General features: G+C 41.7%; 1 long non-coding RNA gene across 1 annotated transcript in view; it reads right to left on the reverse strand.

Moving 5' to 3' along the window:
• Nucleotides 1-976: 976 nt before the first annotated feature.
• The window catches only part of LOC146862611 (uncharacterized), a 312,838-nt gene continuing 286,838 nt past the window's right edge, over nucleotides 977-26,976 (reverse strand). The window contains exons 3-5 of the long non-coding RNA XR_014978490.1: nucleotides 9,893-9,987; nucleotides 5,398-5,534; nucleotides 977-1,764 (exon numbers count right to left, since the gene is read on the reverse strand). This is a non-coding gene — a long non-coding RNA (uncharacterized LOC146862611). The remainder of the gene's footprint in view (nucleotides 1,765-5,397; nucleotides 5,535-9,892; nucleotides 9,988-26,976) is intronic.

Here is a 26,976-nt window from a genome sequence, read left to right on the forward strand (position 1 = left end):
GTGAGAGATAATCAACGTGAAAATCATTCTCAAGACACTGGGTTAATTTTAAAAGATGGTGTCAGGAGTTGAATCTAGAGTTTATGTTATGTGATCCTTTTAAGGTGTTGGAATTTTTACAGGATGAATTTCTAAGGGGTCTTTTGCCCCGTTTGGCCTAACAGACACCTAAAATGTCCTATTTCTTCAGTAGAGGTTTTTGCAGGAAGTATTCTTAAAAGCAGAGGAAGCCTTGATTAGGGATCTTCCTTATTGTCCTTTGATCGGGGAGTAGTGGGAGCTGTGTCTAGGACTGGAGCTCACTGATGACAACTGGGCAAGTTGTTTAAATGGCGTAAAAGAGATTTCAAGAAACTGTGGATTAAAATACACCCATTAGATGTACCTTTATTAGACTTACCTGACTCCTAAAAGAATGCCAGTAAGTACTTGCCTTAAAATTGCAATAGACACAGCTGACATTTATTATATGATAAGGAGATGTCCAGAGATATGTAAATATTGGAAGGAGGTGCTGGAATAAATGTCTAATCTGGCTAGCACGTTTGTGATGAGAGAGGTTTCACTGTGTGTTTTAGAGGTGATGGTTCCTACGAAGAAAATAAAACACACATGTAAATTTATTGATCTAGCATTAGTTCTGGCAAAAAGGCACCTAGCTATGTACAGAAAATCTTTTGCTGCACCATCAAATTAGAGTGATCCAGTGCAGACCTAATAATTTGGACAGGGACGAACATTCAATTATTTCATTTACTTTCGCCCATACCCATACACCCAAGGTCTCTGTTGCGCTGGTGGCAAGTTTGCGAATTCAATACCAATTCATACTCAGCTGTTTAATAATTAGACAGTTCACAATTTTTCTTTCGTTCAAATTTCCATCTCCTTGGTTGCTGGACCAATTAGTTGAAAAATTGAAGGCAGCAGTTATTCAAAACATTGACAGACTAAAATAACAACAGACTCTTTGTTTGCAAATTGTTAAATTTTATCTAACTCAAATGCATTAATCTTGAAAAATATCTCATGAGAGAAAATACACTTTAAAACAGTCAGCAAATAATCAATCTCAAGACACATATGTTGCATGGAGGGGATAGAGGAAGTGACAAAAGTACAAAGATAAAAACTTGAGTTATCAAAGATACCAACCCAAGGAATAAGAACGGAGAAAACCACCACCCAGGCCTAGGTAGCGGCAGGGGACCCCCAGACAGAGAGTCAGGGATCAAAGACTCTAAGCTCAGGACAAGGATAGGACTTGAACAGCTAGGCTTCTCTGCAACCCGATAATCAGCAGCGCACGCTCTCTCTCTCCTCGCCTAAGACAGCAGCCATAAATCCCCTATTCTTTATACCCTTATGTCCCACATGTCCACCCCACTAAAGTTGCTAAAGTCACCCATTCTAGCTACGGGATTGATTATAATGAGGGACGAATGGTCACTCTATCATTAGGTCATACTTCTTTGACTACCCCATTGTTAAGCTTCCGTTCCCACATATTCCGTATACATCCCTGTTCTCTCATGAGGATCAAGTAACAAGTTAAGGACAAATGTTTATACATTAAACATCTTGAGGTTTTTCACTCGACGACACTGGAGTTGGCTGCACGTCAAGCGTCATGTCCTTCACCGTGCCATGCTCTTTCAGCGTGTTCAGCATTCCAGCCACCCCAGTCACGTGATTTGTACGCGTTGCAAGTTTTATTCATTACAGTTCGGCTAACTTAACGCAAAATGGAGACTCGTCCATTTACTAAAAGAACAGAAAGCAAGCATTTATTAATAATGTGGTAATTATATTTTTCACTGTTAACCACCCACCTTATCTCTAGCCCATGTTAACAGTTAACCTAGCATAGCAAAAGCAGGAAAGCGGCATTAATTATTATGACAAAGCAACGCATGTCATGCTTTTTACTACATATACATGCAATGTGCCATGCAAAACATTCATAACACGTTCTACACACAGTATTATTACAATTCCGGTTATTTACGTATGATTAGGATTAATTTCATGCATATTGCAAAGCAAATTCCCCATGTGTGATGTGTAATTGCATGTTAATATTACTTACTACTTAAAATGAGTACGTATTACAGGGTTACTTGATTCAAGCGGGTTTCTTTTTACGAAACCCCGCTCCATCAAGAGCATGGATCTCAGACCTAAAGAAATTAGTGTATGTGTATGTGACTTAGACATGTGAAATTGTTGGGATTTGGGCTGCAGCTCTGCTGTGCAGGAGTTGACACCTGAGAGTTCTGCATGACCTGAAGATGTATTGCCTTGTGAGAATTGAGCCAATAACCAATTTAATTTATTGCATGAGAGTTAGCCTACCTCCTTTTAGACCGTATCTTTTGATCTGTGCGCCTTGGAAGTAGTCAACTGTCTACGGTCTCGTGCTGTCATACCTGAGTTTATGCAGTCATAGCAGTGACCTGTGTCTGCATGTTTACCCATGTTTGTTGTCTGAGTGCATATGGCTCATATATGTGTTGTCTGACGGCATTGTCTGCTGTGTGTGGCTACCTGCATGTCTATTGTCAACGCCCATCATAATATTGACATCATATACAACAAAGAACACAAAACTAATGTGCTAATGCTTTTAACCATTTTATATCATTTGGCTCTCTGAATCAAGGGTTAGCGACCACCACCAACATTATTGGAATGTGCTAAACCCATTTAGTGATTCGATTTTTTTACTGGGTTTAGAAATCGATATTGATTCGTGTTTTGGAAGGAGTATGTTATTAGCATCCCTTCCAAATTCCGAATCGGTATCTTGTGTATCAAGGGTTTGAGACCGTTGTTTATAACAGTCGCAAACCATTGAATAGTACCGGACTACCATGTTGGTAGGTCACAGATTCTCAAAGGGGAAGAAGTGCCTTTTAGATCCCATTTGTGAACCCTGGTGGCAGCTGCAGGGGTGGCAGACCAACTTTCACGGAATGTTTTCAAAATAGAAAATAATTCTCTTTTTTTTTAGATCAGCTGTGTTTAAGAAAATTGTGCTGCTTACAGGCCACCATCGCTTGAAGGTAATCAATTGGAAGCCTCTGCAATTTTTGACCTGCCTAAAAAGTATTTATAAGACAGGTTGTTCTTCTAACCCCCATCTGAATCGTTATTTTATGAACTGACCTATTAGACACTAGTCAGTTTCAAAATAATGTACTGGTCGCTAAATATCGATTCGCAAATTGCAACCACTTTTGTGACCTGTACATCCATACTTCTTGCCCAGAGTCCCTTAACAATCCCAAGGGAGTCTGGCTTTACCAGAGCCTGTTTACTGCATGCGACTTGCAAGAATCGATGCACCAGTACATTCATTTTAAATTCTAATATGCTTCTTTCAGCAATAGCGTCATTATCTAATGGGGGTTTAAAGAAATTTTGGCTACTGTCATAGAGAGTCTAGCATAGGAAGAAAAACGTGATTCTGAGGCATTTGGAATGAAATGTTTCCCTTACGTTTATTGGCAACATTTTTTTCTTATAAAAATGCTGTCATCCTATTGAAATAGTAGGATTTATTTAGGGCACATTTGCTTTCAGGGCTCTCGCGAAATACCAGATAACTTGACAATGAAACTACAATGTGTCATATACAATTTCCACTAACTGCATACTGCATACTTATAGCTCTTATTTGGTAATGGGATACTAAACAAACAAGGAATTTTGATATTCTGCTGGGTGCATGCCGACCTACCTTCACTTCATACTAATGACAACCGTCAACATATTACTTGGGACAAACGTATTTGTCGCATCATCTGGTACTGGAGCTGCCAACAGATGCACAGTGTTGTGCCATTTTGTGCACTGCCAGTTTCTGCACCTGCTGTGTCACCCAAGAGGGCCAGGGGATTCATTTACTCATGTTATCTCTCCTGTTGAGTTTCATATAGTTAATTTCTCTATTTTTACACCACCTAAGAATGTTATTACATTCTTTCAGCAAAGCACTAGCAAGCCTCCTCTACACAAGTCAGAGCATTCTTGCAACATGATAGCTCTCACGAGCAGAGATGTCTTCATCTTATTTTCGCTCCACCTGTCTACATTATATCCCCGGACAATCTGTCTAATTTTTTATAATATGTATTTCTTCCTGCAATTCCTCAAAAGCCAATTTCGAACATATCCACAAAACATTGTCATTCATATATGCATCTGCTACTCAGATGTTAGAGTTAGTTTAGAAATTTGGCAGCAAGAGAACAGTCTTGATGCCAGAGAAAAAGGAGGGTGCCAGAAACTAGGCTTACGGTAGAAACAGTTGCAAATATACGAGAAGGTTTGGCAATGCCAGTAGTTTTGGCTCGTGCATATTGATAAGTTGATTTCAAAAGTAAGCAAGACATGAAAACAAGTACAACAAAGGAAACATGGACATTAGCTGTGAAAACGACCATCCCTCCAGAGCTTAAATTGTAAAAGAATGAGTGCCGTGCCCCAAAGTTTTGCTCAAAAGCCGGCACTATCAATGTTGGACTGAGAAAACCGAAGGCTGGATAGACGTGATTTCATCTCATCTCTCATCTCTCTTGTATCTGCCAACGACAGTCGCTCACTTCTTATCTCACTCTTTCAGCTTTTTTTCCCTCTCTGCTCTCTTTCTTTGATTTTTTTTTTTAAAATCGTATTCCTTCTCTGTCTTAACCATGGTTGTGTTTTTCTGTTTTGTTCTGTGTCAAAGCATGAATAGGAAAAATAAGTGCCAGTCTCCAAAAAACAGTGCCCGTGGACCCCACATACAAACACATGTTCAAACGAAGCAGAAAAGTTCCAGTACGCATCACCAGTGCGTTTCCCTTCTTCTCCCTTCCTCACAGAGCCGGTACCACACGGGCACCGCATTGCAAACTGTCATCCTTCATTGAAGATGAGGTGTACTGCAATAGCACACAATTAGCTAGGACTTGGTGACAGGCTGAGGGTTAGGAGGATTAGACAGCCATAGGAAAACAGGGAAGAGATGTGACAGGCCAGGTCACTGGGGGTCCATGGGAGGTAAGCAGACACGGCCTATGATGGAGAGGGTCACAGTCCGGAGACTTGGAGTGTGAAACACCAGACTACTCATAGGTCTGACAGCCCATAGGCAGGGAGAGACAATGCAGGAGAAAGAGGGCACTGGAAACCAGGGAGGTGACAGACAGTGTGCCATTGCAGTGGCAGCATCTCATCGACTTGTAAGAGGAGGCAAGGTTGTATACAGATAGGACGACTAGTCATCAGCTGAGGGCATAAAAAGGCACACAATAAGGAGACAGACTACGTTCAAGTGTTGGTAGTTCCTGTGCAACCATAATTCGTCTAACATGTGCCACTCAAATATCCTTGACATGCTGGCTCTCTCACCTGTTTCTGTCAATATGTTTGTTGTTGTTCTATCGGGGATCACTTTCCATCACAATTAAAGCACCATTGCAAGCTGGTGACATGCTGTGGATGGGGAGGGCCACATGGCTCATGACTGGGTCCCTGGGACAGGGAGTCTGCAGAGATTTCAGTAACATTTTGTGATGTGAAATATTCAGGAAATATTTAGTGCTAGTACTGAGCTACACAACTTTACAGTTTGTTTTATTTTGCATCCTAATGTCTTCCACAGTTGTACTATCAAAAAAACACATTGATTTTCATAAAGGTGACTTAAATATTTCTGCTGGAACGTTTCAGATCGAAAGCCTATCTTATCAGGGTTTTACGTGTTGGTATTGCATTTTTTTTTTAGTATAATAAAAGCTTAATTAAAGTGAAATGCAAATGTACAGAATTATCTGTTACGTAAAGTGGAAAATCAAGTAATGAAATAGAATACATAACAGAATGATAATATCGTAATCCTGCACTTAAGATATCGCAATTTTGGTATTTTGTTTTTAAGAGAAAGGAAGAAGAAGGAAGAAAACAGAAAGAAGCTTAAGAATAGAAGAAAGAAAGAAAGAAAGAAAGAAAGAAAGAAAGAAGTAAAAAGGAATAATAAAACCATATGTATTGCATATCTATACATATACTCAATAGTAAACCTTATAACGTATTATAACTTATTCCATATAATAATTTCATTTTATATAGCAATGTATTTCATATAATAACAATTGCAAAATAACTATGCATGATATTAAACAAGAAGGGAAAATCAATCACGGGGAATGAAAAACCCATTGTAGAATCCTTGGAAGGTTTAGGCTTTTTGTTTAAGTAACAAATAAGTGGAGACAAAAAGAGGTCTTTATTTATCATCTGTAATGTAGATGTAGCTAATGCTGTATCAAGCCTATGATGAAAACAAAGAAGAGTCCACCAACTAGTAACATTGATATTCTTGACATTCTTCCAGTTTGATTTAATGACTTGAAAAGCAATAGCAAGTGACTGATCCAGAAATGTACCTAATTTAGAGCGTATTGGCCAAGGGCGTGAAGAACTTCCCAGAAATATATGGGTGATTTCAAAGGGGAACTGCAATTCTTGTACTGGGGACAAGGACTTCGCGAGAATAAGAGAAGATATCATATTAGAATTTTTCATAGGCCGAGCGGAGAAGGGTCGAGGAGGTTTACAAAAATATGGTAAAGAATAAAAAGGTAAAGGTGACACAAGTGAATCCTCCAGTTTGTGCCAGATATTATTGAGTGGAGAATCAGTGTCTCCCACACATGGTAGTACCTGTTTTGAGACAACAGCATAATGGTATTGCTGGAAATTTGGAAAACGTACACCCTTCAACTCTTTGGGCTTACATAGAGATGCTAAAGTGATGCGCACCTTTTTACCATTCCATAACAATGTAGCAATTGATTTATTCAGTAGTTTAAAACATGTTAAAGGTAGTTTAATAGGCAACATGGACAGGTAAAAATTATTGAACGGTGAAAACATCATCTTAACAGGAGTCTACCTGCCCCACCAAGACAAATATAATGGGGACCATCTCTCCCACATTTGAAGGATCTTATAATGAACATCCTGTAAATTTATCCGAATAGTCTTTGCCATGGAACTAAAATATTTAATTCCCAAACACTTGATAAATTAAGGAGACCATTTAAGTCCACTGTCATCAAACATAGCCATCAGACAATACTTATTAAGAGGGAGTATCATCGATTTTGAAAAACTCAATTCATAGCCGGATAACCCAGAATATGATGATAGTAAATTGGTAAAAGTCGGGATTGATGTTTCTGGTTCACAAACATAGAGGATTACATCATCGGTGTATGCTGAGAACTTAATCTCAGTATCTTTGTGTCGAAAGCCATGGAATGATGAGGAATTTCATAATGTGTGCAAAAAGCGTTCAAGGGATAAAATAAAAAGCAAAGGAGATAAAGGACATTCCTGTTTGGTACTCCGTAAAAGTTGAAATTATGAAGACTTGATTCCATTTAAAAAACAGACGTCATCGGAGAGGAATATAATATAGCTACATATTTGAGAAAAGCTGGACTAAAACCATGCCATATTAGAGCCCACATCATAAACTTCCAGTTGACATGGTCAAAAGCCTTTTTGGCATCCAATGTTATGGAAGCCAGAGGTGTACTATCAAAGGAGGCCATATATAAAATATCCAGAAATAACCTAGAATTATCACTCATGTGTCTACTCTTAACAAAACCTGTCTGTTCCAATCCAACCATATCAGGAATTAAGGGAGAAAATCTTATTGACAAAATCTTGTCAAAAAGTTTGCAATCTAGATTAATGAGGGAGATGGGCCTATAATTGGCACATAAGGAGGGGCCCTTATCCTTCATAGGGATCAAACAAATCATAGCCTCCCAAAATTTCCTCTTAGCTTCCTCCTGTGACAGAAAACATTGATATAAAGTAAGTGCTGAAGCAAAAGATGTGTAAAACAGGAGTAAAATTCAACAGAAAAATCATCTGGACCTTATCCTTGGGTAGCGCACATAGAGCGGATTTTAGTTCAGAAATTGAAATAGGCTCTTCCAGAAAAGAAAGATCCTGCATCTGTTGCTGTCTTGGTGGGAGAGAGTGAAAGTAGGAATCTAGTGCTTCATCAGTGTGGAAGTGGTCTGGTATGTAAAGATCTGTATAGAAATCAGTAAAACATTTCAAAATGTCATCATTTTTAACATGAGAATATAAATTATCATCCATAATCTTTACTATTTTAGATTTTTGAGATTTAACTTTCAGATAGTTGGCAAGTAATTTGCCTGCCTTATCACATCAACCGTAAAACTTAGAATTTATTTGTAACAATGAACCAGCAGCTTCCTCTGTTGACTTTTTATTGAATTCAAATTTGGTTCTCATTAAACGTTGAAGCACAATGTCATTGTTGGTATTGAAAAACTTGTGTTCTAATTGTTTGATGGACTGAAGCAGTAATGAGGATTCTTTATTAGCTTTTCTCTATATAGCCAGAACAAAATTAGTTATATGTCCACGGGCAGAAGCGTTAAAAGCATCCCAAACAGTATGAAATGGAACAGCTGTGATATTGTGTGAAAAAAAATATTTCATAAAGCATTCAAAATTCTTTACAAATTCTTTATCTTTCAATAGGCTATTGTGGAAGCACCATCTATAAGGTTTAGAGGCCTCAGGTAATAAATCCAAATCCATCATAAACAGTGCATGATCTGAAATTAATATTGACCCAATTTGAGCATGAGTAAGTGAGGCAACTGGGGGGATGAAATAAACAGGTAGTCAATTCTGGATTTGGATTTATTTGTTGGTGAGTAGAAAGTGTATTCCAGCGTGTACAGAGAGAATAACCTCCAGGCATCATCTAATCTTCTGGAGTGGATAAACCATGTAAATGATTTCTGCATCTTGTTAGGGACATATTTAACTTGTGACTTTCTATCTAGGAAAGGGTCAACAATCTGATTAAGGTCACCACCAACTATTACATTTTCATTTGATCAAGAGCCTAGGTGAACTGACATTTGTTCCCAGAATTGCACATCTATACCAGTGGGGCCATAAATTTTCAGTATAGAAATGGGCATGTGATGAATGGTGACATGTATTAGGACCCATCGGCCTCCACATCTCTTTCCTCTTTCTCTATTACCAAAGGAAGGGATTTGTGAACAAGAATAATAACCCCATTTTTATGATCAAGGGCTGGAGAACAAACAATTTTGACCAACCCAGTTTTTACATAGTGAGTTTAAATCTTTATCAAGTAGGTGCGTTTCCAGTAACAGAACAATATTACATTTAAGCTGAGCTAAATGGGCCAAAACTTGCTGTTTTTTAATAGGATTACGCAAGCCCTTGACATTCCAAGAAATGACCTTAAGAGAGTTTACCAATGTGATACTTCAACGCATATATTGAACCACTGCATCCATAAAAGGAAAGCAGAACAACAAATCATCTGAATATATATAACTGATAAAATGTTCCAATCATCATATTCAATGAGGAACTATAATGTGTAATGAGACCAAAAAAAGAAAATATGAAAAAAAGAGAGAAAGGAAAGAAAAAGAGATAGAGGAGATGAAAATAATAAGAAGAGGAACAGTAACTCTGATAGGGACAAAAAAGATGACATAAAGCTTTAGTCATGAAAAAAGAAAGACACATCTAGTGTAAGAAGAATATGATGGAGGGGTAGAAAAGTGCAAGACCAAAGACGAACAACAGGCAACTGTCCATTTAAATGGCTTAACAATAGCGATGGAGACAATCATTATATTGGAGAAGAAACAGAGACTATAGAGAGAAGGAAAAAAGAAAAGAAAAAGGAGATAAAGACACTGCAACAATCCACATAACTATGACCCGTAAGACAACAAGATGAATAAGTCAACTATAGGAATAAATAGTACATATATGTTCTATAAATACAACTTACCAAACACGAGGGTAGTATGGAAACAGTAGGTGTAGGCAGAAGGTACTTGGAGAACAACACATCAAAGGAGGGAGTCCAGATTAGACAACAAACAGCTGCAAGAAGGAATACAAAAAAAGAAGTTTAAACATATAGACCAATTGGGTAAGGCCAACAACCATAAACAGACACCGTAACAATTGTTTATGGTACCACTGATGATGGTATAATTAGTCGTAAAAGATAAGATATCTATTCAATTCAGAGACAAGGGTCAAAGGCAAACGTCTATGACAAGTGAGGCGACATTCAAACAAAAAGTTCAAATTTTTCCGAGATTTATTGCTTTACCCTTATGTTGGAGAATAAATGTCCTCAGGTCTTCAGGACATTTGAATGAAAATGTTCGGTCATTATATGTTACTTTAAAGAAGCATGGGCGCACAAGTCCATATCTTGCATTCATAGATTGTAGAGTTGGCCGGAAAGATAAAATTCCTTCCGATGAGCGGCAGTTGCACGTGGAACATCTTGGGAAATAAAGACAATCTGACCAGACCATAAAATCTGGTTCCTTTGCTTAGCTGCCGTTAACACCAGGGAGAACATGGCGGCCAGCTAGCAGCGGGTCGCGGGAGCTCCTATAAAGTGTGCAAGCGGATTGAATTACGGGAGGCGTGAGGTGGATTATGGAAAATGTTTGTTATAATGTTGCAAAGTTTATACATGTAAAGAAAGAAGGACTGCTGTAAAACGACGGAATAGCTCCTTGATTAAAGGGAATTGCCCCGTAACAATTCGGAGCCCAATCGTGACATACCTCTAACGCGGAACGCGGACTGAGGAGAAGTTTCCAATCCCACGCATCGTGTGTTTTGGCTATTGCTGGCTCTGGAGGCTCACGAGGTCTTATCGACATTGTGAAGCGGCGGCCCGGGGGAGAGAAAGTAAGTGGCAGTCACGGCAGGTGTGGACGGCAGTGAGCAGCGCTGGTCGAGAGCCTCGCTGGGGGTGAGGAGAGAAAGGAAGGCTGCAGCGAGGATTTCCTTCCGGGGGAAAGGAGGCGGAGATGGCATCATAGAATCACCAAGGACTGATGCGGGGACTCAGAAGACACAGAGAAAACTGCAGTATGGTGTCAAGAAGTGCAGCAGGGATTGAAGCTTTGAGGAGAGGGGAAAAATAGATTTAAAAAGGCTCAGGGAGATCTAACAGAGTTAAGAAGTAGAAACATAAGAAGCTCAATCAGCAGGGACACACTGAGGAGTGTGAAGAGGGGGAAAGCCCTGTTTAAATAAAGCTTAGCGGGAGGGCCCCTCTTAGGTGGAAGGGTAAAGGGAGAGAGTGCAGGTGGGAGAGCACCAGTAGTAAGTAACCCTGTTGTAATAGAACCGAGATCAGACAAACTAGAAGGGTTGGTGAAGAAGCGTATGAACATATCTCAAAAGGTGAAGGTCACCCCCACTCTGAGGACCTTTTTCAAAGTACTCTCGTAGACTCTAATATTAATTGAGGCAGGGATGGTGGGGAAGAAGGTGAAAAGAGGCAAGGGTGAGAGGGACAGCCAGATCTCCCTGTTGAAGAGGCACCGGGGGAGTGTTTGTAGCCCCAATAGGTTTGAGCCATTATGGGTAGATGACCCAAATGTTTTTGAGAGCCCGGAAAATGTATAAGATTTAAAAGGAAGTAAGTAATGCCCTCAATCAGATCCAGAGGTGGGGGAGGCCATTAAGAATGGGGTGGCTGGAAAGTCTGGTTCGGAACATGCCTTGATCATGTAGGGGAGGAAGGACCGGATACAATGCGAGCAGGCAGAAGCAAACCCAGGAGGTTCAGTCCTGGGAGAATTGATAGCAGCTCTTTAATTGGAGATAAGGAGTAGGTTTAAAGTTTCTGAGGAGAATCATAAAGAGATTAAGTTGGCTTGGGAGGCATTAGAGAAAAAGATCGATGACCTGGCAGGTATAACAGCAGTCCTAGAGGCAACAGTGGAGGAGCTTAAGGATGAGGTGCAAATGAACAAAGAGGATATAAAAGCCTTAAAGTTGAAAGAACATGGACGCCAGGAGTGGGAGGAAAGGAAAGGATGAAAAACAATCAAAGGGGGAACAATTTACGGGTCTTAAATGTGCCTGAAGGGGCGGGGGATGACCTGAAAAGCTTTGTAGTTAGGCTGATCAAAACAGGGTTACATCTGGAAGAGTCAGATTAGGATATTGGCAGGGATATACAGAGAGTTCATGGGCACCCTTTCAGGCTTAACCCAAACTGAAGCAAACCAAGGAAGATCCTGGTGAATTTCCTTACTTCCTCCATGAAAGAGAAGGCTTCATCCCGAGCATTGAAAATTAAAGTAGTTAAGGTAGACGGGCTCTCTTGCGAAATCAGGTCAGATATCTCCTACATCACTTCCAATAGGCAATGGGATTTGGGGAAGAGAATTGACCAACTGAAGGAATTAGGCGCCTCTGTACAGATTAAATTCCCAGTAGTGTTAAAAGTTGTGATGAACAACAAGATGCATAATTTCAGAGTGGTGAATGAAGTTGATGACTTTATAGAGTCTTGTGAATAGGTAAAATGAATATAATGTAATTAAGCATGTCGTTTAAGAATAGTCCTCCTGAAGTGTATTCATTTGTTTTTTTGAGTAATGGCACACTTGGAGGGTTACCCACAGGCTAAGGCCATTACGAAGTGGGGTAGGTTCTCCATAGGGGTGGAGGGGAAGGGGTCACTGGGTGGGGAGCATTCAGGTAGAAAATTAGAACAATTCTTCAGAAGCCTCTGATTTGCCATTAGAAAAGGGTAGCAAGAAAGGAGTATGGGTGAGGGTCAAAAGCTAAATCTTAAAATTCTATCCTGGAATGTAAATGGCTTAAGGGTGAGGGCAAGGAGGAAGCGGATCTTACAATATATAAAAAGTTCCCTGCCCAGGTCTTTATCCTACAGAAGACACACCTGACAGAGAAAGAGTACAAGGAGGTATTTAAGTTTCAAAGGTGGGTTCAGCGACTGGTGTGTACTAAACATGCATTAGAATCTAAAGGGGTGGCGATTCTGGCAAAACGAGATCCAAAGATCTCTTTCATAGATAGTATCTCAGATGACAGAGGTAGATGGGTTGTAGCAAAATTAAGAGTAGGGGGACAAGGTTTTACGTTGGTACGGTATTATGAGCCAAACTTAGGCAATACAATACATCTGAAAAAACTGTTGGTGGAGTTACCTTATTTTTCTGATCCGATTATCTTGGCAGGTGGCGCACATAAAATTAATGATGAATCAACTGGGGCTGTGTGATGTTTGGAGATGGATAATGGGGGATAAAAGAGGGTATGCATTTTCCAATAGGAAGTACCGTAATCAGTCCAGGATAGATTACGATAACAAGTACAAGTTATTAAACATATAGGGGCTCACTTGCCAGATCACTCTGTGGTTTTGCTGGAGATTTCCCTTGCGGAGGATAGCATATCTACTAGGTGGATTATGGATTGCACTCTGATGCTGGATTAGGCAGTAGTGGAGAGACTGAAAGAGGAGACTTGAATATTTTTAGTTTAATTTGGGCTCTGCCCCCGCCGGAGTAGTGTGGGACTCGTATAAAGCTCATCTAAGGGGGAAGCTGTGCAGCAGTTAAGAGGAGACTCTTTCGGGAAGAAACCAAGGAGTTGGAGGAAAAGATAAGACTAGTAGAGGAAGAAATGGCAAGCACAAATCAGAGAGAGTCTAGACAGCCTGAATGGTCTGACTTGAAACTCAAACTTTCTACCGTTCTCAAAAAGAGAGTCAGGGAGAGATGGGAAGAAAGTAAATTAGCGCAGTTTGAGTATGGGGAGAATTGTGGGAAACTGCTAGCATGGCAAACCAAGAAAGATCAGTTGAAGAATCTAATACAAGAGATAATGTGCCAGAACACCAGGAGGGTGTTAACAAACAGAAAAGAAGTCAAGGAAGCTTTTTATAGTTACTTCAGTAATCTGTATAAAGAGGACCTGGTGACTCCAGAATAAGAGAGGGATAATTGGTTGAACTGGGGCTCAGTAGACATTCTGGATGAGGAACAAATGTTTTAGTAAATGCTCAAATCCAGATGGGGGAAGTGGAGCAGGCACTGAAGAAGAGCAAACGGGGGAAAGCCCCATGTCCAGATAGTCTCCCACTGGAAGTGTACAGTGTATTAGCGGGCACATTGACTCCGATCCTAACCAAACTGTTCAACAAGATTTATATGGAGGGGGTACCCCAACCAGAGTCATGGTCAGAAGCCACAAATTGGCTATAGTAAATGACGTTCACCTAGCTGTCATAGCTTTAGACGCAACCAAAGCATTTGATCTAGTGAACTGGGCCTTCTTGTATTCAGTTTTGAAAGCTGCTAATTTGGGGGAAAGATTCTGTAGAACAATAGCGGGAATCTATAAGACACCAAGGTCAAAAGTTGTCGTCGATGGTATATTAAAATCAGCATTTAAGATCATGAGAGGGACAAGACAAGGGTTCCCTTTATCCCCACTATTGTTCGATCTGTATATGGAGCAACTGGCGAGAAAACTGAGGGCAGAGCAGAGGATTACACATTTCCAATACAAAGGTTGGGTAAAGAAACTGGCATTGTACGCTGACGATTTGATGATATATACGACGGATTTGCAGAATACAATGACTCAAGCAGTTAGAATTGCTGAGGACTTTGGAACAGTCTCAGGATATGAGATAAATAGGGGGAAGACGGAGATTATGACTTGGAACTTGGATGGAGGTGCAGAGAGAACTACAACTGAGATGAGATATTTGGCAGTTAGAGTGACACAAGGTAGTACGAAACTTGCAGAAACAAACTTTTATTAGGGTAAAGAAAGAGGTATGTGTCAGTCAAAATTACTTTATTCGGTTCGTAGCAAAAACCATAAAAGCGTACAAATAAGAAAACGTACAATATAAATAACATTTACAATGGACACTACAAATATGTTAAAAATAATGTACAGTACATGATTTCAACTCGTGGGTTTACCCCCTTATGTTTTATAACCAAGTGATTTTCTTCCTTAATCTCATTGCAATTGCCAAGAAATTAGCGATATTAACTATCTCCCATGTAGAACCCAACAGTTGTAAATATAAAAGAGCAGGTTTAACCTGCCTAAATCCTTTATCTTTAATAAGGGGGATGATACATTTTTTGCGGATAGGGGACAAGTGTTTGCAAAAGAAAACAAAATGCACCGTATCTTTAATAGAGAATCCGTCACAAGAACAGATCCCAAGGTCCCTCTCCTTCATCCACCCTGTGGATTCAGTAAACAGGAGGTGAAATTTATTCAGTCTAAACTTGGTCAATAAAAAGCGATGATTCATGTTATTAACAGTGACCAAGTAGGGTTCAATACTGCAGGAGGTGATTAACAGCTGAAGAGCCCTTACTGACGGTTTGAGTAGCTCCTTTTCTTCCCTTTCAAAGATTACCCTTTGTTTATGAGCTACTTTCACCCATCTCAAATCCCCCTTAATAAGATTACTTGGATAATCAAATAATTCAGGACGGCCTAAATCTCTGGTGAGATTCTTAACATAATTCAACCAAGGGATTACATTACCATGCTCAAGAGATAGACAGTCCTTTAAAATCTCATGATTTAAATCCAAATCCGGGTTTAACCAAGTTGTAATCCATTTTAACAGAGGGGCTAAAGCAATGCGATCCGCTAAGTAGTCCATCCCGCATTCCTGATGAACAATTTAAGCGGGGGTTGACTGAGGTAAACATAAGATAGATTTTAAAAACGTATCTTCAACCACTTGTAAAGCCTTAACATCTTTAAATCCCCATAAGTCAGCCCCATACATTGCTATAGAAGTACATTTGGCAACGTAAATGTTCAACATAGCCTGGATTGGCTTCACCCCCAGCTTACGTCCAAAATCCAAAACGGCTAGGGTGGACCTAACAAAGGCATTACGTTTAGCTGTTATTTGAGGGGACCAGGTGTACTTTTCATCAAAAATAACCCCCAAATATGGATATCTGGTAACCCGGGAAAGAGGTATGTGATCTAAGTCAAGGCATGGCTTGGCAGTTCGGGCTGGACTGTTCCCATGAGGCACAGGGTCAGACTGATTTGCATATGGCCATGTCTGAACTGGGGTGGCAGAGTGGGCTAAAGAACGGTGATGGATCAAACCCAGATCTGTTGACTGGGTGTGAGTGTTTGATTGGTTCTGATGCTCCGTCCGTCACCACCCCCTTTTGTACCGCTTTGTTCGCCATAAGTTGGCAGGGTATGCTCAGACGTGAGTCCCTTGCTCACTTTGCCACTGGAATCAAGCAAGCCTGGCTGAAGACGGCTGAAATGCCAGAAACTGGTCCTAGGAAGCTTGTTTCCGGTCCAGGGAAGGCATGGCTTGGCAGTTCGGGCTGGACTGTTCCCATGAGGCACAGGGTCAGACTGATTTGCATATGGCCATGTCTGAACTGGGGTGGCAGAGTGGGCTAAAGAACGGTGATGGATCAAACCCAGATCTGTTGACTGGGTGTGAGTGTTTTATTGGTTCTGATGCTCCGTCCGTCACCACCCCCTTTTGTACCGCTTTGTTTGCCATAAGTTGGCAGGGTATGCTCAGACGTGAGTCCCTTGCTCACTTTGCCACTGGAATCAAGCAAGCCTGGCTGAAGACGGCTGAAATGCCAGAAACTGGTCCTAGGAAGCTTGTTTCCGGTCCAGGGAAGGCATGGCTTGGCAGTTCGGGCTGGGCTGTTCCCATGAGGCACAGGGTCAGACTGATTTGCATATGGCCATGTCTGAACTGGGGTGGCAGAGTGGGCTAAAGAACGGTGATGGATCAAACCCAGATCTGTTGACTGGGTGTGAGTGTTTGATTGGTTCTGATGCTCCGTCCGTCAACACCCCCTTTTGTACCGCTTTGTTCGCCATAAGTTGGCAGGGTATGCTCAGACGTGAGTCCCTTGCTCACTTTGCCACTGGAATCAAGCAAGCCTGGCTGAAGACGGCTGAAATGCCAGAAACTGGTCCTAGGAAGCTTGTTTCCGGTCCAGGGAAGGCATGGCTTGGCAGTTCGGGCTGGACTGTTCCCATGAGGCACAGGGTCAGACTGATTTGCATATGGCCATGTCTGAACTGGGGTGGCAGATTGGGCTAAAGAACGGTGATGGATCAAACCCAGATCTGTTGACTGGGTGTGAGTGTTTGATTGGTTCTGATGCTCCGTCCGTCACCACCCCCTTTTGTACCGCTTTGTTCGCCAAAAGTTGGCAGGGTATGCTCAGACGTGAGTCCCTTGCTCACTTTGCCACTGGAATCAAGCAAGCCTGGCTGAAGACGGCTGAAATGCCAGAAACTGGTCCTAGGAAGCTTGTTTCCGGTCCAGGGAAGGCATGGCTTGGCAGTTCGGGCTGGACTGTTCCCATGAGGCACAGGGTCAGACTGATTTGCATATGGCCATGTCTGAACTGGGGTGGCAGAGTGGGCTAAAGAACGGTGATGGATCAAACCCAGATCTGTTGACTGGGTGTGAGTGTTTGATTGGTTCTGATGCTCCGTCCGTCACCACCCCCTTTTGTACCGCTAATGGCAAGTTGGGCACAACTTCCTTTAACAAACGTTGGGAGAGTAAACTTAGTGAAAATGGTCATACTCCAGAAGTTAATTTTCCTCTTTAACGATATACGCCTGCCATTCAAACAAGGATGGCTCATGAAACTACAGGGCAAGATTTACTCTTTTATTTGGGCAGCAAAAGGGTAGCCTATTTGTGGAAGAAATTGAGGAGGAGGAGAGAAAAAGGAGGTTTAGCTCTTCCGGGTTTGCAATTTTATGCATGGGCTTTTTTGCTTACAAATGGTAGGATGCTTCTGGACAGACCCTTATGCTCGGAAATCGGGAGGCTATTTTCAGGAATGCTAAAAGGAGTAGATGGAGATGGTTTGGGTTTCATGATGAAATTTGCAGACCCAAGATTCTTCAAAAAGGTGAGCCTAAAAATTCTCCAAGGCATGGGGAAACTTGGTTCAGGATTAGAAGGAAACTAAAATTGCCGTACTACAGCAATCTGGCCCATATTTGGGATTCACCAGGATCGCCAGATTGGACGAAGGATACATTGGCAGGGCCGTTATGGAAAGCTTGCATTGAGAGATGTGAGGACCTACTAGAGGAAGAACAACTGATCTCATGGGAAGAACTCCAATGTAAAACGAATCATCAATTTTCAAGGGTTAAATATTTACAGATCCAGAGTTGGTTCCAGTAAACGGACCACAGGATAGGGGGTTTGAACGAGTTTGAAGAAACTTTGACTTTTGATGGACCTAAGGAGAAGGAAACATCACAGTGGTACTGGTGAATGATGGAAGAAGCGGATGGGAAGTTTACATTGCCACAAGAACTGTGGGGGAGATGCTTGCCGGGAGCAACACTGGAGAAGTTATGGCAAGTATCTTTTTCTATGCTTTATCAAGTGATTAAGCTCACCTTTTTAAGGAGAAACCATCTCTTTTCAATCTACAGAGTGTACTGGATGCCACATAAGCTATCAAAATTTGCAAACAGAGGAGTTGTGGCATGCCCCAAATGCAGTCAGAGGATGGCCTTTGACCTGCATATGTTTTTGGTGTGTCCAAGGATTCAGGTATTCTGGGGTGATGTGAACAAGGCTTTGGTCGACATTTTGAACATATATCTTCAGGTAAGCCCTCTCCTCATTTTCTTAGGTGTGGCCTTGAAAGTAAGAGAGTCTGATAAGGATAAGCAAAAATGAATCTTCTATGCAGTATTACTGGCATGAAGAGAAATATGTAAGAAGTGGACTAGCCCGAATCCCCCTATGTATATTGAGTGGAGGGTGTCCATGGAAAAAAAATTCAGGTTAGATGCAGTTTCTCTAGAGGAGAAGAGGTATGCAGTTTGGCTCCCTGTAGTGGAATGGCTGGAAAGGCAGGGATAGGGATAGGGATAGAACGGGACTGTCAAATGATTATGCCTAACTAGGCCTCAGTATAACCACATGCCACTCCCACTCTTTCGCTTTTTCCCTCTTGGTCTCGTCCCTCTTGGTCTTCAGCTGGGAGTGTTGAATGGAAGGAAGAATGCCTTGAAGTACATCTGGTAGGTTTTGGGTGTGGGGGCAGTATCAGAAGCTCCTGTCCTGGCACAAGGGCAAGATATTCAGACAGAGGAGCTGTGGTAGGTGAATCTGAGGCTAATGAGGACGACAACAAAAAAAATTCAAATTTTTCTGAGATACATTCTTTCACCCTTATGTTGGAGAATACATTTCTTCAGGTCTTCAGGACATTTGTATGAAAATGTTTTGTCATTTTATGTGACTTAAAGAATCATGGGTGCACAATTCCTCATCTTGCATTCATAGATTGTAGAGTTGGCCGGAAAGATAAAAAATACTTCCGATGAGCGTCAGTTGCACATGAAACATCTGCGCAAAATAAAGACCATCTGACCAGACCATAAAATGTGTTTCCTTTGCTTAGCTGCCGTTAACACCATGAGAAGCTCAGTATAATCTAGAAAGAGAACAACTATTCCTCTAGAACGGCCAGAGCTTGAAGCACTTGTAGATTTAGGGCAAATGCTGTCAGCACTTTGTAAATTGAGATGAGTTCCTTCTTTGAGGCCCACCAGCTTGGGAATATGTACCCCAAGAAAAGCAAGCATTTCTGACTCCGCTCCTTCTGAAATACCATAAATTTCAAGATTGTTAAACCTGTTCCAGGTTTCTACCTCTTCTGTCGGTTGATTCGAGAGCGCTATCTCCTTAGACATACCATCAATTTTGACAGCTGCTTCCTGCACTTAACTAAACCGTTGTTCGACACTTGACACCCTGGACTCTAGTAAGACCACTTTTCCTCAATACGTTCAAGTGTAAAGTTAGTCTCCATGACAAAGGGTTTCAAATGTTTGATCTCCTCTATAAGGTCTTCTAAAGTCAAAGGTAGGGGAGACTTAGTAGGAGAACCATGGTCTTTTTTTTTCACTCTTGTGTGGAGCGTTTGAGTCTTTGCGAGCAATGGGCATGAACAGCTTTCAGACTGGAAGGGGGAGAGGACTCCATAAGCATGCAAAAAAAAATTTTTTTTAAAAGCCCGTGAAGAAGGCCTAATGCCACACACAGAAAAATATCTGAAGAGTAAGCGTTGTTCCAAAGTATCAAGTGTGGCCCCTAATAGTTGAAGGCAGAGCAGAATAAATTATTGTGGAACGAGCGGATATCAAAAATAATCCAAATGGTGAGCCCACCTGTGTATTAGATAGCCAGAATACCATTTTTTTCTGAAATTTCAGCATTAAACCAAGCAAATAAGCATTAAAAGGCAGTTTCCGAAAGGCTTGCAGTCAAAAATTTCTATCTCCATAATATTTTAATTAACAGGAGCTGGATACAATTCCATGAATGTAATGTACATTTGGCATGCCAAGTTGCAATAGACTGTCCCTTTAAAAGTGGCAAATATATGTCAAAATTGTATTGCCAAGGCTTCCCTACTTCTAGTTGAACCTTAGGAGCCATGTGAATCCTAGCATGACCCGGCACATGAAGCCGGCTCCAATGCAATAGACAAAATGGGGGCCTCAACCGCCGATTCTGATTGCGCAACACAAGGGAGCAATGACAGAATAAATGGCTAGAAAATAGCCCAAAAAAAGGAAAAATACCTTGTCTCCCCGCGTTCCCGCACCAACTCCATTGGAGTAGAAACATCCACACCGAAGACAGCTGCCCGTAGCTACAAAAAGTCTCCGGCACCGAGCAGAGCTTCAAAGACATGCGGCCATTTTGCAGACCGCTTGGCCATGCCCCGTGTTGGTATTGCATTAATACGTTTTTGTAAATATGTGTTTGACTGAAGTGCTCTGAATTGAGGATGATCTGTGTAAGGGATTATTATTTCCTTAATGTTTGCATACGTTTTAAAAGCATAGTAGCACTCTGATGCATTTGATATGTACCAGATGCAAAAAGTATGGTAAATAATATAAATACCCTTTACAGTCCACCCAGCATACTTTGCAAGGTCTTTGCCCAGAGAAAAGAGATTAGGCTGGATTTGCACAATGATGAAAAACATAATAGACAGCCCTTCTTGAGAAAACCTTGGGGATAAGACTCGGGGTCTCACACACTTGCAAAATAGCTGTGTGAGCTAAATGCTTACCGCTTGCATCCAATGTGTTTGAACAGTAGCTAGAACAATTCAGCTTTCCATCCTTCTGAGGTCCAATCAATTGAGTGGTCTTAAATTGGGTTTACAGCCCATGGAAACGGTGTGGTAATAAGTGATATAAATACATTATTTCTCATTATGCCATCTCTGAATACCTCCATTCCCTGATTTCTACTGGGATAACCCCAAAGAATGTTTTCGCATTACAAAAGAAACATTTATTTGGTCCATCTCCAAACGTCTCACGAACAATCAGAAATGCACATATAAACTGCACCATCCTGAAATGCACTCCCATGGTTTCCCCGCTGTATATACATTTTTTAAATACCTAGTATAGTGTGAGCGGCTCTACTCATTATTTAATGATGCCTTGAGGATTCTCCCAGTGCCTTCTTCACCAAACAGCTTTGAATTATATACAAAATATTTGCTGCATTTCCTGAGGTCTGATACATGCTTTATAAGTGACATTAAGTGATTTAGAGCTATAATATTATTTTTTAGCTCGCTTAAATTATATTTTCACATGAAGCATCTCTTTGACTTTTAATATTTGTTTCTTGCCAACTTGCTTTCAACAATAATTCATCTTCTGCCACTACCCTTTAACACATACAACCTTATTACCATATCATTATTAGTGTTTATGAGGAGAGCACAGCCTTATTGAAGCAACTCTACCACCGCAACACTACGACCTAAATCTCCCATTTTGGCAGATTATAATCCATTTTCTATACTTCAGGAACACATGGAAAAACAAGGCACTTCACCATCCCATTCAGGAACAACTACATCAAATATTCAGCTCCCAGCTACCAAACCTGGATCTAAACTGGCTTCTCACCCAACACTTTATGTCAACCAAATGGGTTAAAAACAATCCACCTTCACATGCTCAATCTCCTCCATCTATATCTATGGAACTACTTCTAGAAGAGATATGAGCTCTCTGTCTGTATGTGGAGGAAACAAATAAATGACTTCAAAATCTTAATAATAAGTGGTCTAATATTGATAATAAACTTGTCCATTTAGAACAATTGCTGTTCAACAAGTTCGCCATCTTCAAGTGGAAATACCTCATCTTAAAAGGCAGGTTGAAGACCTTGAAAATCACAACAGGTGGAATCATTTGCAAATTTATGGTTTGGCTGATGAGTTGGAAGGCTCTGACCCGATCTCCTTTTTTCAATCCTTTCTTCCACAGGTTCTTGGTCTTCCTGAAATGCTAATATTAAATATTCAAAGAGCCCACCATTTAGGCCATAGTCCATGTTTCTTCTTCTCAAAAGCAGAGATTAGTCATTTTGTATTTTTTTGGAGTGCCCTGATTTGCTAAAGGTCTTACAATCAGTTAAGCTCAAAGGTCGGCTCTCATGGCAAGGCCCTGCTTTGTTCTTTTAACAGGACTATGCCAAAGCAACGGCAGAAAGAGGTAAGACATTTTTAAACATGCGCCCAGGGAATCTTAATGCCAGATTTGGACTTTTCATCCATGCCTTTTTAAAGTGACCTTAAAAATAAGACTACGTCCTATGATGATCCTGATGTGTTACAACGGTTCTTAGACAGCTGTTAGATTTGGCACTTTGGAGTGGTTTCCCTGATATTTTGCCTTTACCTCCTGCATTTTTGACTGTGTGATGGAATTTATTTTTGCTGGCATAGATGCTTTGGGCACATTCCCACTGCTGATCGGTTTCAAAGTGCAAGTGCTCCTTGTGTGAATTGTTATTATGATTGGTTGTCCATGATTGGCATATTTGTGTGCCTGGGACTGTAAATCTAATGCAACTTGTGGGCCTGTAGCACTGTTTGTGCCACCTACATGAGTAGCCCTGTAAATGTTTCTCAGACCTGCCATTGCAGTGTCTGTGTTTGCAGTATTAAACTGGCCTTCCCTTTCTTACATGTAAGTCACCCCTCAAGTAGGCCCCAAGGTCCCCCCATCAGCAGGGTACATTCTAGGTAAAAGGTAGGAAATGTGCTTGTGTGTTCTTCAAGCCCTGATAGTGAAATACTGCTAATTTCGTTTTGTCAAGATTAAAAGGCTATCTGTCTCATAGGCTAATATGGGAGTTGATTTTTAACATCTTACAAGTATAACTTTCTATTGGGACAAGATGGAAAATTTACTCTTTGAACTCAGAATTTAATAACACATCTTTTTAGGAAGATTGTTTTTAAATTGTGTGTTTGAAAATGCTACTTTTAGAAAGTAAAAACAACAATTGATGGACAGAATGCAGAACAATGTCATTTCCCCCTGTACAGAGATCTGGCCTAAATCCATAATTTTTTTGCTCACCATGCCATTCCAGTTTGGACCCAGCCATATGCAAATCAGTCTTGACCCTGTGCCAAATGGGAACAGTCCAGTCCGAACTGCCAGGCCAAGTCCTCTCTGGACTGGAAACAAGTATCCTAGGACCGGTTTTGGGTTTTCAGCCCTCATCAGCCACGATAGCTTGACTCCAGTGCCTAGGAGAGCACGGTACCCACGTCTGGGCATACCCGTCCCACTCGGGGAGACAAATGCAAAAACAACAATTGATGGACAGAATGCAGAACAATGTCATACATTCCCCCCAGTACAGAGATCTGGGCCTAAATCCATCGTTTTTTTGGACACTGTGCCATTCTAGTTTGGACCCAGCCATATGCAAATCAGTCTTGACCCTGCGCCAAATGGGAACAGTCCAGCCCGAACTGCCAGGCCAAGTCCTCCCTGGACTGGAAACAAGCATCCTAGGACGAGTTTCGGGCTTTCAGCCCTCATCAGCCAGGATAGATTGACTCCAGTGGCATGGAGAGCACGGGACCCACGTCTGGGCATACCCGTCCCACTCGGGGTAACAAATGCAAAAACAACAATTGATGGACAGAATGCAGAACAATGTCATACATTCCCCCAGTACAGAGATCTGGGCCTAAATCCATAATTTTTTTGCTCACCATGCCATTCCAGTTTGGACCCAGCCATATGCAAATCAGTCTTTACTCTGTGCCCAATGGAAACAGTTCATCCCGAACTGCCAGGCCAAGTCCTCCCTGGACTGGAAACAAGCATCCTGCATTGCGTCCATCAATTGTGTGTCTTTTACTTTTTGAAAGTAGGCATTTGGGGCGAGATGTACTACCAAAAGTTTTAGCGAGTCGCAATTTGCGCCAAATTACGACTCGCAAATTGCGATTCCCTAAATTGAATGTGCATACACAACCTATCCCAAATAGCGACTCGCAAGTGACTCACAATGCAAACACGCTTGCAGATAGCATTCACAGTTGAAAACATGCCTTTTGCATGCACAATTAGAGTACGCGGTTGAAAGCATGCATATTTGCATGTGCAAATAGCGAGTGTGAATAAAAATTTAAATAAAATCACATCCTGGAAGATCTGAAGGACCCCAAACCAGGAAGCGGTGCCCATGGAGATTCTTGATCAAAATTACAACCACATGGCAAGTTGCAACAGCTCAGTAGAACGCTGATTCACTGAGAGAACAGCACAGCAAGATGGCCAGCCAGACATCTGAGAAAAAAGGGAAGAAGAGGCTACGCAAACATACATTTTCTGAGAAAGAAATTGACATAATCATTGAAGAGTGCTGCAACAACCATGAGTAGCTTTTCAGTCGGACTTCTCGTGCAGTGCCAGAGTATGACAAGTGAAAGATATAGCGTGACATGCAGCTGCATGTGAATGCCCTCGGTGTTGCTGACAGGTCAATCAATGAGATAAAAAGAGGTGGTATGACCTCCGTTCTAGGGCAAAGGAGAGAGTGGCTGAACGGCTGTGTGCTGCCCAACAAACAGGAGGTGGCCCATCCAGCCTCCCAGAAGCCTCCACAGCAGAGGCAATGGTGGAAGCCAACCTAGAGCCGGAGTCAGTAGTGTTATTTGGAATCCTGGACACATCCCAACCTCCACCACCCACAGGTAAGTGAGAAATGAATGCCATATTATGTCACACTCAAGCCAGCACCCCACATGCATGCACCACACACATGCCAATCTGCATCTACATGCTCCATCTACACAATAAAAAAGTTACAGTTGGTACATCATGGGAAATGTAGTACATGACACAAACATTGCTGCTAGTGACTGACATGAGTTGTGAACACAGTACCACCACAAAGATAGTGACTCAAAACATTTCCTTTATTTCTCCTGTTGCAACATAGTTACATCTTTGGGAGGAGAACCAAGGGAGGAAGATACTGATTCAGGGCAGGATCAGGGCCAAATGGACAAAGGGCTGGATAATCCTGGTTGTTCATTTTCAATGGGGAGTGCCCAAGGGCTTCATACAACAGCCCCACAGCAGCAGCCAACCACATGTCGCACTCTGGGCACAAGGGAAAGGGTACCACGTTTGACCCAGCGATCCCAAAGGCTGCTCCAAAGCTGTAGACACGCTCCTGCCAACACCATGGCAGTTAATCCATCTCCTTTTGTTGGCCTGGAGGAATCAATGCTTAAAATTCAGCACCTGCACCAGAAGCAAATGAGGCATATGAATATGAAGCTGAGCAGGGGATTTGACAGAATCACCAAACAACTGTCTGAGAATCAGGGCCATATGGAGTGAAAATCTGATGCCATGGCTGATGCAATTGTGCAGCTGTGCCCAAAGCTTAAAGAGGACATAGGATATAACAGGAGGATGGAGCGCAGCAGGTCACATGAAATGCACTCCATGACAAGGGCAATTGGTCGTCTGGCAACTGCAAGAAGCCTACACAGTAAACGAACCCTAGCACTGCAGGTTGAAATGAGCCACTACAGTGGCGATGTAGCAAGGGGCCTACAACAGATCACAGCTGCTGTTGAGGCCATGCAAACTAGCATGGTAGTTACAGGAGAAGGCACAGACACTGCAGTGAAGTGTCCAGCTGCAGTAGTGTTTCCACTGCTGATGCCCCAACCCAGCGGAGAAGCAGCAGTTGGCACTCTATGCTTTCACTTTTTGTTGTGGTGAAGTAAACAGTTTGTATTTATAATTTGGGTAGGAAAAAGTTATCTGAGATGGACAGGTTGTCCCATAGCCTCAATCAATATGACCTTGAGTTAAAGGCATATAACAATACACAGTTTGACTCTCTCTTGTGTACTTTCTTGTGCATATTAGTGAATGTTAATGACGTGCCTTGAAAAGTAATGTCTGGCTATGTGGTCCCTGCACCTTCTCCCCTCTGCTGCTGAGCTTCCCTCACTTGGTTGGTTGGCTGGGGGTCCAGGCTCTTCATCCCCCAAGTCTGTATCTGACAACACCATTGGCAGGCCTCATCTGCATGCAATGTTGTGGATTATAGCGCAGCTTGCCACAATGTTGCAGGCTGTCTCCAGCATATACTCTAAGGCGCCACCACTCTTGTGTAGATACCTGAATCTTGATTTTAGTATGCCAAATGGCACTCGATGACTGACCTGGTGCGTCTTTGTGCCCATTTGTAACGCCTTTCATGTGTCTTGGAGGTAGACAGGTACGGGGTGAGGATCCAGGTATGCAATGCATACGCACTGTCACCTGCGAGGATATGTAAGAAGCTGAGAAAACATGCAGACAGACATTTATGTGCAAATACATCTCACTGTGGGCGTGGGGATTCATTACCTAGTAGGTCATGGGTGCTTCCTGTATATTTGCCTGCAATGTCTGTGATGGTGTGGTTTGCGTCACAGACAACTTGGATGTTGAGTGACTGTGTGCTTTTCCTATTACAGAATATATATTCAATGCGAGATGGTGGACATATGGGCACATGGGTCCCATCTATTCACCCTATGACCTGTGGGAACCTTGCTATTCTATAAAATTGCAATTTGGTATTTTCAAGTTCCTCAACATTCCTTGGCAGATAGATGTGTTGATGTATGTTGTGTA

Source organism: Triturus cristatus, chromosome 2_2, assembly GCF_964204655.1.
Source record: "Triturus cristatus chromosome 2_2, aTriCri1.1, whole genome shotgun sequence".
NCBI lineage: Eukaryota > Metazoa > Chordata > Amphibia > Caudata > Salamandridae > Triturus > Triturus cristatus.